Source organism: Amborella trichopoda, chromosome 1, assembly GCF_054954075.1.
Source record: "Amborella trichopoda isolate Santa Cruz 75 chromosome 1, AtrichopodaSantaCruz75HAP2 v2.0, whole genome shotgun sequence".
Classification (NCBI taxonomy): Eukaryota; Viridiplantae; Streptophyta; class Magnoliopsida; order Amborellales; family Amborellaceae; genus Amborella; species Amborella trichopoda.
The window spans coordinates 34,696,847-34,710,724 of record NC_142336.1 but is presented as its reverse complement, the minus strand read 5'-3'; the positions used below and the strand labels follow the sequence as shown (position 1 = coordinate 34,710,724).

Here is a 13,878-nt window from a genome sequence, read left to right as displayed (position 1 = left end):
ACATCAAAACAACCTTTTTAGATAGATTTTTTAGATTCATCTTTGATTCTTCATTTTAAGGTTGCAAACTTACAGCGAGCAGTAGTCCTGCAAGATACCTCATCAATAACATACTCATAAATATGGACCAATCCACTGGTCAAGCTCACCTAATAATTTATCTATGCTTTTTTTTAATACATCTTTTGATGTATGTGCTTATGGTATCTACTAATAGGTCCTAACAATCAATCATGTAGGACCCTCAAACTGCTGCTTTTACCCTATAAATAGAACGGTGCTCCAGCTAAATTAGCCATAAGAAGTATTACTACTAACATTACCATTAGTTAGAGAGAGAGAAAGAGAGAGAGAGAAGATGCAGGGTTTGAAGGCTTTTGTGATTGTGTTGGCCATGTTGGTCATCTCTTCTACCATGGTCCAATCAAGAGTTAACCCTCGATTGCTTGTTGCATTCGGGGTTAATGGTGACCAAGTTAGAGGCAAAGGTGAATTTATGTGATTTCTTATTTATCAACACAATTTCATGATGTTAATAGTTTAAATTACTTAAAAGTAGTGCTCAGTAATCCCCGAAATCGAGAACATGTAGTATGACGTTCATCACCGTCCAATCCATGATTGATTGAGAGAAACAACTGTTGAGTTCTTATCTGCTGATGGCATGTCCAACTCTCTCCATCACCATCAAATCATTGGATGGACGTTGGTGACCTGAAATCCATGGATTTTAGAGTCACAGGGATAGGATTATACCTCCCAAACTATATCAGTTAAAGAACATGATCATGAGTTAATTTTTGCTAATGTTCTTTACAGACATGTTAAGAAGTGATTTATGTTGCCGGGTTTGTATTTCTCCACTCATTTATGCGCCACCCGACTGGTTGTTTTATGCACGGAATCGTTTGAGTCATGCCCGGACTGGTGCGAAGCAGAAAACTGTAAGAAGGAACTATATGGTTATCGGCGTGATGATTGTGTTGATGTAAAGAAAGCAACATGCCAAGATGATTCGGCCACAACCCATGTGATTCCATCGAAATTTAATATCATGGATGCTTAATCACCATCACAATCCTGTATCAGTGGCATCAACCCTACATCTTGTTTCAACATGTTGGGCTCTGATATATATAAATATAAATAAATAAATAAATTAACTGTCCATGGGAGAGTGAAAAGAATGCCATTCTTTTTCGACTTGTTTAAATCGTTGTCGAATTAATGATAGTTTTATTTGGAAAGTTATCCTAATGGTTCTCTTTTTCTCATCTTGTAAGCATGTCCTGATGATCGACTGTAGTGCAGGTATGTGCCGAAAACATAGGTAAAATATGGAAAACATGGTCCTTATTTTCTCCAAAAAGTGGCTCCTCACAAGCATGAGTTTAGATAAGGCCGAACTTTCTATGTATCCCTTACAACATAAAACTTATATACTTTTCCTTATCCAACCGTTTATTCTGAATGGAGGGCTAAGATTGCCCCAATCACAATGTCTCATCTCTACACTATTTTATTTTTAATTTTTTTCTATAAACTATTTTGACACCAAATTTTAAACGTCCAATCCTCTATTAAACTTGCACTAGCGAAAAATATAAAAACAATATTTTCAATAAAATAAAATGACCAAAATATCCTTGAAAGATTCAAGGGGTATTTTGATCATTATATTTTATCGGAAAACTATTTTAAATATTTTTTATAAGTGCGCCCCAATGAGAAGATGGCACGTACCAAATTTCATATTCATACGATTTGTATAAACAAAACTAAAAATAAAATACTTTGAGACGTCGGATATAAGATCAAATGGTGAGTGGCTCTCTTGATCAAAATCTGACGGTTGGATGGTAGGGGAAGCATAGATCTTCTATATTGTAGGAGAAGTATAGGAACCTTTCCCTTTAGATAAATTGGCTTTAAAGCTGGAGACATTTTAGAAAATACAAAAAAGGGAAGAAAATATGAAAATAAGGAAGAAAAACTCACAAATCAATTACAAAAACATCAAAAATTGATATACGATCTATAGACATCAATTTCCATAGTTTAATATGAGTTTTCTAAAATGTTAAATTACCCCAAGTCTTACCTAAGTACTCTGTTCAGCAACCTGTCAAAGAAGTTTTAAAAAAAATGGACCAGTGACTCGAATTGGTCACACCCATACCTGTGTCAGATTGGGGAATCAGTGGATCGGATCAGAGAATTGGCCGAACCAAGAATTTTTGTCCGAATTTTTTTCAAAAAATCACTATAATTCTCTAAAAATTTGTATTTTTAGTTTCTAATAGAAATTAGGAATGGTGTATTATTTACTTTCATTACTTTGTAAAAACAGGTGAATACTGAGACGATGTTTTCCTGCTTAAATGTTTGTATAATTATTAGTTATGATATAGTAATAAAATATTGCATCAAAATAATTTAAAGATATTAGAAAACACTTCCATATTATAAGATTAAAGAAAATAATTTTTTATATAAAGTGAAATTAGTTTTGCATCAAACATTTAGTAATTCTTTTTACTTGCCCAAAATTATTACAACCTAACTAACTACAATATTATATACGAAAATTATAATTATTGGTTTATATTTTATAATTATTTTACTATACAAATAAGAATAAATACGAAATTTGCTTTATAATACAATCTAATTTACAACCATAAACATAAAAAAAATAAATAAATACCCTTATAAATTTTAATATTAGAACACTAAAAAATTCAAAAAAAAAACAAAAATCCTAAAAAGTATAAAAAAGGGATATCAAAATTCAAAAAATAAAAAAAGTGGCTTGTTTATTAGCCGACATTGCCACACTCCAACCATGTTTATTACTGTAACAAAAACAAAACACAAAAAATGAAAAAGTGGCATGAAGTAAAAAAGCAAACTAGCTTTTTCTTATGTATTATCTATCTATTGTATATTAAACGAGAGAAATACCACCTCTATTTTTGTGGTGTCATATTTTTCCCCTTCCTTAATAAATCTCTCTCTTTTCCTACAATATTTCATCTTCTTTCTCCCCCCTATTTTTGTGCCATGTATCCCATTTTTTCTCTTCTTTAGTAAATCTCTCCCTCACTCACACTATTTTTTATCTTCACACTCTCCCTATTATACCTTTCTTTAAATATCTTCCCCCATGATTTGTGTCATGTGTTTCAATATGAATATTTTAACATTACAATAGTTTTTTGATGACATTAATAGCTTTCTCTTGTTATTTTATAGGTGTATTATTGCCTCTTTTGAACTCGTTATATATTAAGCGAGAGCAATACCCCCCTTATTATCGTGTCACATGTCTTTTTTCATTCAATTCTTATCCCTCTCTCTCTCCCACGAGAGCAACACCCATCTTATTATAACACCACGATTCTTTTTTCATTCAATTCTTATCTCTCTCTTTCCATCTCTTCTACTGCATTTCTCCATTATCTCTCTCTACATCCTACATGCACGCAAATATTAAAAGTAGGTAACTCCTTTAGTTGTGTGATGACACCTCATCTCCGCTTCATCTCTCCCACGTTTCTATATTAGCTTTCACTCTTTCTCTCTCCATCCTACATGCATGAAAATACATACAAATAGGTAACTCCTTTGGTTGTGTGATGACACCTCATCTTTTCTCTCTCAATTAAAGTAAATTTAATTTACTCATCTTTTCCTCTCTCCCACATTTCTATATTCTCATTCTCATTCTCTCATTCTCCCTACATGCATCCAAACATATAAAAATAGGTAGTCCTTTTTTTAGTATGATGGCACCTCATCTTCTAGGTAACTCATTTTTTTAATGTGGTGACGCCTTACCTTCTTTCTTTTTCCAATTTAAGTAAAACATTTTCTTTCTCCAATTTAAATAAATTCATCACTCTCTTCATGATTTACTCTCACTCTCTCCCACATTTATCTTCCCTTCCCTGACTTATCTCTCGCATATTTCTCTTCCAGCCCCACAATTATCTTCCCGTCCCAGATTTATCTCTCACGTATTTCTCTTCCAATCCTAGATATTTGTCTCCCACATATCTCTCTCTCATCTTTCTCCTTCCTACTTTTTCTCTACCCCTTTCATAATTCTCCTACCCGCATTACTCTCTCCCAGACACATGCATGCCACAACTCTCTCTCTCTTTCTTCTCTCCCTCTCTTGTGCATGCCACAATTCTCTCTCTCACACACAACTTGTGCTTCACACGTAAATGTGACTATGTTACTACTCTCCAAGGCAATCATATATTTTTTCTCTATATAGATATGTTGATTTCCATTTTCTTTTGAAATTATATATTGTCAAGATTTTTTTTTCTTTTTTTTTTTTGTTTTTCTTTTCTAGGAATTCATAGATGAAGCCTATATACATGCCATGAAACAAGCAAGAAAGATGAATATAGCAGCGTTGGCTAATTTGCGAGAGAACCTAGATGAGTCTTCATTTGGCTACTCATTGGATATTAGAATTCTTCGGTATTACTTTTGCTCAGAAGTGTGTGTAGTGTTTAATATAAGAACTAAATAGTTTTAATAATTGTTTATCAGTTGTATTTCTATATGTTCAATGAAGTTTTTTATAGTTGTAATTTTTTGTTTGAAACTATTTGTTTTTTTTATAAAAAATTGAATGTTGTATATGTAGGGCTTGAATGTTTTTGGTAGTTGTAAATTTTTGTCTGAAACTGTTTCTTTTGTATAAAAAATTTAATGTGGTATATTTAGGGCTTGAATGTTATTTATAGTTGTAAATTTTTGTTTCAAAATGGTTTCTTTTGTATTAAAAATTTAATTTACGGCTAGGGCTTGAATGTTATTGATAGATGTAAATTTTTGTTTTAAAAGTTTTTTTTTTTTTTTATTAAAAGTAGAATGTGATATATTTAGGGCTTGAATGTTATTGATGTAAATTTTTGTTTGAAACTGTTTTTTTTTTTTTTATAAAAAATTGAATGTGGTGTATTTAGGGCATAAATGTTATTGATAGTTGTAAATTTTTGTTTGAAACTGTCTACTTTTGTATAAAAAATTGAATGTGGTATCTTTAGGGCTTGAATGTGCCATCTTGGTAAAGATGAGACTCATTGTGAAGTTAGCTGTACAAAAAATAGACTAGAGGAGAGAGCCTGTTATAGAGAGAACAATGAAAAAAAAGATAAAATCAGAGAGATTATTTATTCTCTACTGGCTGGAATTGTGTTGGTTGTATTGTCAATTATGATATAAATAATCCATCATATTATTCTTGTTACCTTTAGTTCATTAAAAAATAAAATTATGTGTAGCTCTTGTTATTTGTAGGTTATATGCCCCCAACAATATTCATACCTCCTGTTAAAATTTAATTGTAGCTCTTTGAAAAAAAATATAATAGCTTGCTAAACTTCCACAAGTTTAAGGCTATTTTTAAGATGTTGTAATGCAATGCATAGGGTGTAAAATTTTACAAATATTGTGCAGGACAAAAGAAAATGGGTGATAACAGATTGAGTTATTGTATTTACGGTGGAGAACTCCGAACAAGTGTCGATGTGACTTTGGATTATATTGGTCGTAATGCATGTCAATTTATGATTGACAGTAGTACTAGGTTAGATGACATGCAAAAATACGTAGCAGAGCGGTTCTCACTTGATATCCACTTAATATCTTTAAGATACTTTGTCCCGAGAAATAAAAGATTTATTGTGAACCTATACAATGATGACAACATTATTAGGATGTTGAACGTCTATGAATGTGAAATGAAGTGCTTGTCTATGTATTTGATGGAAGTGATCGTAGGGATGGAAGTACTTCACATAATACTATGACAGTCAAAGAGGTCAGACCCCCACAATCATTTAATGTTTTAGTCTCAGTCTCCGAACAAAGCATTGCACCAAGGTTGCTTAGTACATGGGAGAATGCACTTTCTGAGATAGGGCAACAATTTAAATCTTTAGAAGATTTTCGAGAAGCCCTTAGCAAGTTTGCTATAGAAAATCATTTCATATATCGTTTTATTAAAAATAAGAGGTATCGCGTAAAGGCAAAATGCAAGGGTGAAGGATGCAAATGGGAGATATATACTGGGAAGCATGGCAAGACGAATGTTTTCAAAATCAAAACACAGATAAGAGATCACTCATGCAATATTGGGACAAGCTGTGATGTACAGAGAAGAGCTTCACAAAAATTTGTTGCATCTTTAATCAAGGATAAATTAAGTGCCACTGCATATTACAAGGCTAGAGAAATCATGAGTGATTTGTCTCGAGATTATGGGTTAGAATTACCCTATTGGAAGGCTTGGCGATGAAAAGAAACGGCCATAAAAGACATACACGGTTCGCAAGAGGAGGCATACAACCAATTACCAGCATATGTAAACCGTGTGATTGAGACAAATCTTGGTAGTTATGCTACAGGATAAGTATGGCCAGGTGATAGATTTTGTCTATTGTTCTTAAGTTTTTATGGGTCAATACATGACATCAAAAATGGATGTTGTCTACTTATATTTCTCGATGGGATATCATTGAAGGCACGGTACCTTGGGACTCTACTTGCTGTCAACTCACTCGATGGGGAAGGGAAAATGTTTCATGTTGCATTCGCAATTGTAGATGCCGAAAATACACATAATTGGTTATGGTTTATGGAATCGTTAAAGTTGTTATTGGGACGGATCGTGAAATTACTTTTTTATCAGATAGACAGCCTAGTCTAGTTGATATTATTTGTCAAGGCTTGAGAATGCCCATGATGCCTTCTGTGAGCATCATTTAGCGGAGAATTTTAAGAAATAAGCAAAACGCATACCTAATGATGTTAAGAAGGCAATTGTATATACCTTTTATCAGTGCATGTAGAGCATATAGGCAACAAGAGTATTTTGATAAGATAATGGAAATTAGATCACTGCCTGAGGATACATTCCAGTGGTTCATGGAAGCCTCACCAAACCGTTGGGCCACATCACAGTTCAAAGGTAATCGATATGACCAAGTAATAACTAATGTGGCTGAGTCATATAACAAGTGGATTCTAGAAGCACGAAATATATCAATTCTCCAATGCGTTGACTTGGTTAGGAGACAAATCATGAAATTAATGGCCACTCACAGCTTGAAAGCTGAAACTTGGACTACAACACTTACCCCAAAAGCACAAAACGAACTAAAAAATGTCATAAAACAATCCCTTTACGTGAGAGTCACTGTGGCATCAAATGGAGCAGTTTATGAAGTTAGGGTGATCGCATAAATTACAAGGTAAATATTATTACATGAGAATGTGAATGTCAGGGTTGGCAAATAACATGTTTGCCTTGCAAGCATGCTTGTAAAGCCCTTCAAGTAATGGAAAAAGATCATGTTGACTATCGTAAAGAATATTTCACTGTTGTGAAATTTTTTGAAACATATTCCGTAGCTATCATGCCAGTTACCTTGATCGACTATTCTGGGCATAGTTTACATGGACAGCTTCACTCAGAGGGAGTAAGAGTACTTCCACCTCACTCAAAGCATCCCCCTGACCGATCTAAAAAGAAGCGCATCGAGTCACAGGAAGTACCAGTGCGACATATTCACTGTAGTCGGCGCAAAGGAACTGGTCATAACAAGGCAACTTATAAAGCACCCACTTGAAGGCATAAACTTTATTTCCATTTTCTTTTTTTTTATTTGATTGTTGTGATTGTACTTGTACTTGTGTTCATTTTGGTTAAAGAAGCATACTTTATCTATATTTTTTTTTCTTTTTGATTTGATTACTATTATTGTACTTGTATTTGTGTTCATTTGGATAAAGAAGCATACTTTATTTACATTTCCTTTTCTTTTTGATGTGATTGTTCTTATTTACTTGTAGTTGTGTTTATTTTAGTTAAAGAAACATACTTTACTTACATTTCCTTTTTACTTGTAATTGTGTTTATTTTTTGTTAAAGAAAAATACTTTTTCTTTGCCAATTCATATGTTGTGCACATGGAAACTCTGATAATATAAATAGATAATAGTGATGCAAGACCCAGAACCGTCAAGTGGAACAAGTGGCCCATCCACTTCCTCCGATCAAAGGGAAAAGTTATGATACTCAATTTACTTTAGTTATTGATTTACATAAATTAGACAATTATTATATTATTAATAAATATTGACATATTTTATTGAATCCATTTAAGAAGAAAAATAACTTTCGTATTAGTGAATCAACTAAGACCCTAGGAAAATGGAAGCTGGATCCACGACAGGTAGCTTTGGTTGAAAAAACCAATTTGATCTCCTTGAAAGACATAGGGGTCACACATATCGATTGCAGTCTATTGAAAGGATGATGCAAGCGATTCCTATTGGGCCACCTAAGTGGGATAGGAGGAAAAAGGTTGGCTTACATCCCACAAGTTAGATTGACGAGTTAAGTGCCGAGATAAGCAACTGGTGTCAATGAGTATGCAACATTGTCAGGGCAGAAGTGGATACATATAGTGGAATGCCTACAACTGAATATATGAGTTGGTACAACATATTTACCAATAGATATAGAAATACTCCAATGTGCCCCCCCTCGCAGTCACAATCAAGTTATAGAAATACTCTCATGTGCCCCCCCTCGCAGTCACAATCAGTTATAGAAATACTCTCATGTGCCCCCCCTCGCAGTCACAATCCCAATTACCCCCCCTCGTAGGGCATCAATCGAAGAGGACATTGGTATATTATGTAATTTGTGTATTTTCTTTTTTATTGACTTATTATGCATTCAAAATAATTTCTGATTTTGTTTTTCATTGTCTACCTACAGTGATTAACCTGCATAGGGATGCTACAAGCTGCACTTATAGGTGAAGTATTAACAGGTGAATCAAGACGTTACGTACGAGTGGCACATGATTTGCTATTGCAAAATACTCCTATGGAGACAAATGTCGAGGAGAGGGTGGAGGGAGATGGTGGAAACGAGAGCGAAGAGAGAGATGGTGGAGATGATGAAAGTGATAGCGAGGAAAGAGATGAGGAAAACGAGTCTGAGGAAGATGAGGAAATCGAGACTAAGGAAGGAGATGATGAAAGCGACACTGACGAGGGAGATGAAACGAGAACAAAAAGCATAAATGACAAAAGCAAAAGCTTGCAAATTAAAGTTCTGCCAGCTTTATAGGACGAATCAAGGCGGCATACAAGATCACAAAGAGAAGGAGATGTCTAGGCAGATGTAAAAGGAAAGGGTATTACAAGCTGGCCAAAAAAATGGTTGAGGAGAAGAAAATGATTCAGTTGCATCTTTCAATTAATATGTAATTTTGTACTTTGAAGTAGCCAGCTAGTGAAATGTCTCATTGTTATAGTTTTTGTAGTTTGAAGCTACTCTATCAAGTAGGCAGCTAATGAAATGTCCCCTTATATATATATATATATATATATATATATATATATATATATATATATATATATATATATATATATATATATATATATATATATAACCCCGGACCCGGCTCAGGCAGCCAACAAAAGGTACCTATCAAAACCAATAGGATCCTAGCACATAGGTAACCCTACACTAATGGGCGGAGAGTCTTGCTTCGGCCAACCACACCGAAAGGTCACAAGCAAGAGTTCCCACTAGTGCTATGCCTGATCTGCTCAGGGCAATGGCTTTGATACCATTTTGAAGAGACCATGTTTTGGGTAGTACCACTTGGGACCAATTTATGGATTTTGGTATAATAGTATTTGACTTTTCTATATTAGTCTGGAAAAATATTGTGTTCCCTTTGGTATCAATATGTAATACATTTGGGTTTAAAGTATTCATGACTTTATACCAAATTCTATATATTAAGGCTAAATTCTGTGATCATGGGTTCCTATCGAATCTTTGGGTTTTTAGGTTAAGGGTTAGTACTTTGAGGATATTAGGGTCACTTAACGATACTGAATAGTTGGGAAAGCAATTAAAATAAACTGGTCCACTACTCAAGCTTGATTCTATTATTCCTAGTAGTGAGTAAGAAAATTGATTATGCCTATTATCTCTTAGACAAAGAAATATAGAATTATTCAACCCTAGCCTTGTAAGGGGCTTTATAGCTATCTGTATTAATCCTATATGCAGATATTTATATTCTTTCTTGATATGAGATTGAATTATTTTTTTTGACGGCAATTGGAAGTTTTCTTGTTCGCTATGAATAGATAAACTTTGTTCAACAGTCTTTATAGCATAACCTGTTTTTAATTCAAACGTTCCCTTTTTATAAACATCAGTTACAGGGACTTTTGGTATATTCCAATTTTCTATTTTATCAATCATAATTTCTTCTTTATTCTTTATTCTTAGAGTGCTATTAGATGGTGCTAATAAAATTTTCCATAGAAGTTACGGATGAATACTCTTTAGTCAACCTCTTACGTCTTTTGACCTCAGCGGCTCTTCCTGGCCTAAACGGCCCTTCACAGGGCGACAACAAGTTTCAACTCTCGGACTAACTTCTTTATGGCAGAATTTTATTAGGTTCCTACGTCCTAAGATAAAAACATTTTCTAATAGCAGTCTTTGACTAAAGCTATTTCAAAGAAATATGCTAATCATGGCTCTGATACCATTCAAGCCAGGACCTATATGTTTCTAAAATTCTTCTAAAAATTCTTATATTCTACTATATATTCTACTAATGAAGATGTTTATAAAATTCTATTAACGATTCTGAAATAATATAACAAAGAGAGTATAATCATAACAACAGAAAATGGAGCTATCTCTAAGATAATCCAACTTGTATAAATAGTACCACGCAATTTAATACTGAAAATTAACTTAACTTGCATATTACATAAATACAAACTTACATATTACAGATGCAAAAACTGGTAAACAACTTCCATTCATCAGGACAGTACGAAGGTAGGGAATTATAATTACAGTCACACATAGAAATATGATACAAAGAATTTACATAATATAGATAGAGGTTACTCGAAAAGCACAACTTAGTATGAAGTAAGCTTTTGATAGTAGCTTGTAGTAGCTTAGGCAAATTCTAAGAGAAGAGAAAAGAAAGGATAAGGAAGAGAAGAGCTGAGAGTAGAGAGATCTCTAAGAATTCTCCCTGAATTTTTTCGATGCCTTCCTTCTTCAACTTCTTCTCTTTATATAGCAGTCGGGCTGCAGATGGATGGCTAGATAGAGTGTTGATCTTTACAAGTGGATGGCTGGATGGAGTGTTAGCAGCAGGTGGCAGACAGGTCAGTAGAGCGGAACCTTTTGGACTGGAGCGTCGGTGGAGCGAGACCCTTTTGGACTAGAGCGTCGGTGGAGCGAGACCTTTTGGACTGGACCGTCGGTGGAGCGACAGGTGGAGAATCTTTACTGTGGCTGATAGATGTACTTTACTGTAGCTGTCGGGACAGGTGGAGAATCTTTACTATGACCGATAGATGTAAGTAGTAATATTTTATTTGTATTTCAGGCTTCTTTCGGGCCTTTGGGCTACTCGGGTTTCTGAGAAAACTCGAACATGTTCTGGCTTTCGTATTCTTCAGTATCTTGTTGTTCTTCTTCTATAACTTCATTTTGTTGAGAAGATTCTCTTTCGGCTTCTTCTTCAAAGATTTGCAAGAGTTGTTTTTCCAGCTCTTCTTTAGTTGCATGAGGGTTGCGTTTTTTCATTTGTCGAATATATTCAGCGAGATTATATGGGTTTTCATATTGTGATGAGGATGGTTCAGGCATTTTCTGTAATATTATTTTGTCTAGGTTCAGACTATCATTTTTTAACACATCCCACCATTTGATAAAAATCTTCTTTCCTAATCAAAGAATATATTCAAAATTATTTGTATTATTTTCAGATATTTCATATTTCCATTTCATAATCCATGGTATCTGGTAGATGGCCATAAAGTACAAATGGTAATCGATGTTGGGTTTTTCCCATTAATTTCAACAAACCTTGCTTGAGATACTTGCAAGTTTTCTGGTAAATTTGGGATCCAGATCCCCAAATCATGAACCAGTTACGGAAACAATTGGGGAATATTTCCGTGATTGGCATTTTGAATTGCAGGAACCATGTATGAGAATTACTGGGATTTTGTATGGCAAATATTTTATGCTATGCATCGATATATTCAGCATATCGAAAATATTTATTATACAGTTCTTGTGCCTGGAGTTTCTTTGCTCGAGAAGGGTCCGATCCCCATTCATCATATGATAATATTTTTCTAATTTGTATTTTGGAATATGACATTATATTTGTATTTTTATGGAAATAATGAACCATAGAGATAGAGCCTGTTTCTAGTAATACAGCCTCATACCATTCGTAGGTTTTATTCCCGTTAGTGGGATTGAGATTTTTATGCAAGTATAGGCTAGCTACTTTATTTGGGTCAAGCATAGCATGTTCGCATTCTACTATAGAGTCTATTAAGAAGGTAGTTTCCTCAAATTGGGATTTTCCCGTAGAGGGCACCTTTTTAGGAATGGGTGACTGGATGAAAACTGAAGTTTGGGAATGGGTAGGCTGGCTTGAATATTCAGGGTAATTTATTATAGGACTGGATGGTGATAAAGGTGGATATTGAGCTAATGGTGATCCCTCATAAGAGGTTGGTACTATATCCATACGGGCTTTGCCCTTTTGGCTATTTATATTCATATTTGTATTAGTATTTATGTGCTCTTGGTTAGTTGGCTGCTCTCGGCCCCGCCTAAAAAAATTCACAAGTGAAAAAGTCAGGAAGGTGATTATTAGAGCCTTAGAGGTGCTCAATAGTAAAATCGAAAGCAGATAGAACAGCCTACCAGCGGGCAAAGATCTGTTTCGAGACAAGGTTGTGAACATCTTTAAGAACATCACGAGCGGCTTTACAATCAGTTCTAATTAAAAATGTTGTATTAAGAATATCGCTCTGGAATTTGGTTATGCTATAAACTATTGCAAGGATTTCTTTTTTGACTATTGAATAGTTTTGCTGAGTAGTGTTCCAGGCCTTAGAGGTAAAATGAACTAATTGTTCTTGATTATTTATTTTCTGTTTCAAGATTCTTCCTAACCCAAGTTCGGAGGCATCGCATTCAGTTATTGTAAAGGCATTTGGATCTAATAAAGCCAAGAAGGGTAATTCTTTTGCTTTGCTTTTCAGCTTTTGAACTGCCAATGTATGTTCCTCCGTCCACTTAGGAGGAATTTCCATAATCTGTCATATAAAGGTTTAGCATCAAGTGCTAATTCTTTATAGAAATCAGCAATATAGTTTAAACATCCTAAAAACCTTTGTAATTCAGTTTATTAAGAATTATATCAGGAAATTTATCAGCGAATTGGATCGCTCTATCAATTGGAACTATAGTTCCTTGATGAATATTATGGCCAAGAAATCTAATTTTGGTTTGGCATAAATTTTTTTTTCGAGCAGATACTACCAAACCTGCACTTTTGATGGCACTTAGGAAAGTATTAAGGTGCTTGACGCGCTGTTGCATATCTTCTGAAAAAATTAACAGATCATCAATATAGACAAGCATAAATTTACTATATGGGTTAAAAACCTCATTCATTATTTTTTGGAATTTTGATGGAGCATTTTTAAGTCCGAAGGGCATAACATTCCAATCATAATGACCAAAAGGTACATTAAAAGATGTTTTGTATTTATCTTTTTCATTAATCTGGATTTGCCAATATCCAGATTTTAAGTCAAACTTAGAAAAGATACATGCATTTACTAATCTGTCAAGTAGGTCATTTTTATTTGGTATAGGACATCTTATCCATTTAAGAACTTTAATTAAAGACTTATAATTAATTACAATTCTTGGAACTCCTCGTTCCTTTTCTGCTGCGTTATTTACATAGAATG

At 34.0% G+C, this 13,878-nt stretch overlaps 1 long non-coding RNA gene across 1 annotated transcript; it reads left to right on the top strand.

The window, feature by feature from the left end:
- Positions 1-202: 202 nt before the first annotated feature.
- LOC148783789 (uncharacterized) lies at positions 203-1,015 on the top strand. The gene is made up of 2 exons (XR_016052778.1): positions 203-488; positions 820-1,015. It is a non-coding gene; the product is annotated as an uncharacterized LOC148783789 (long non-coding RNA).
- Positions 1,016-13,878: the final 12,863 nt, after the last annotated feature.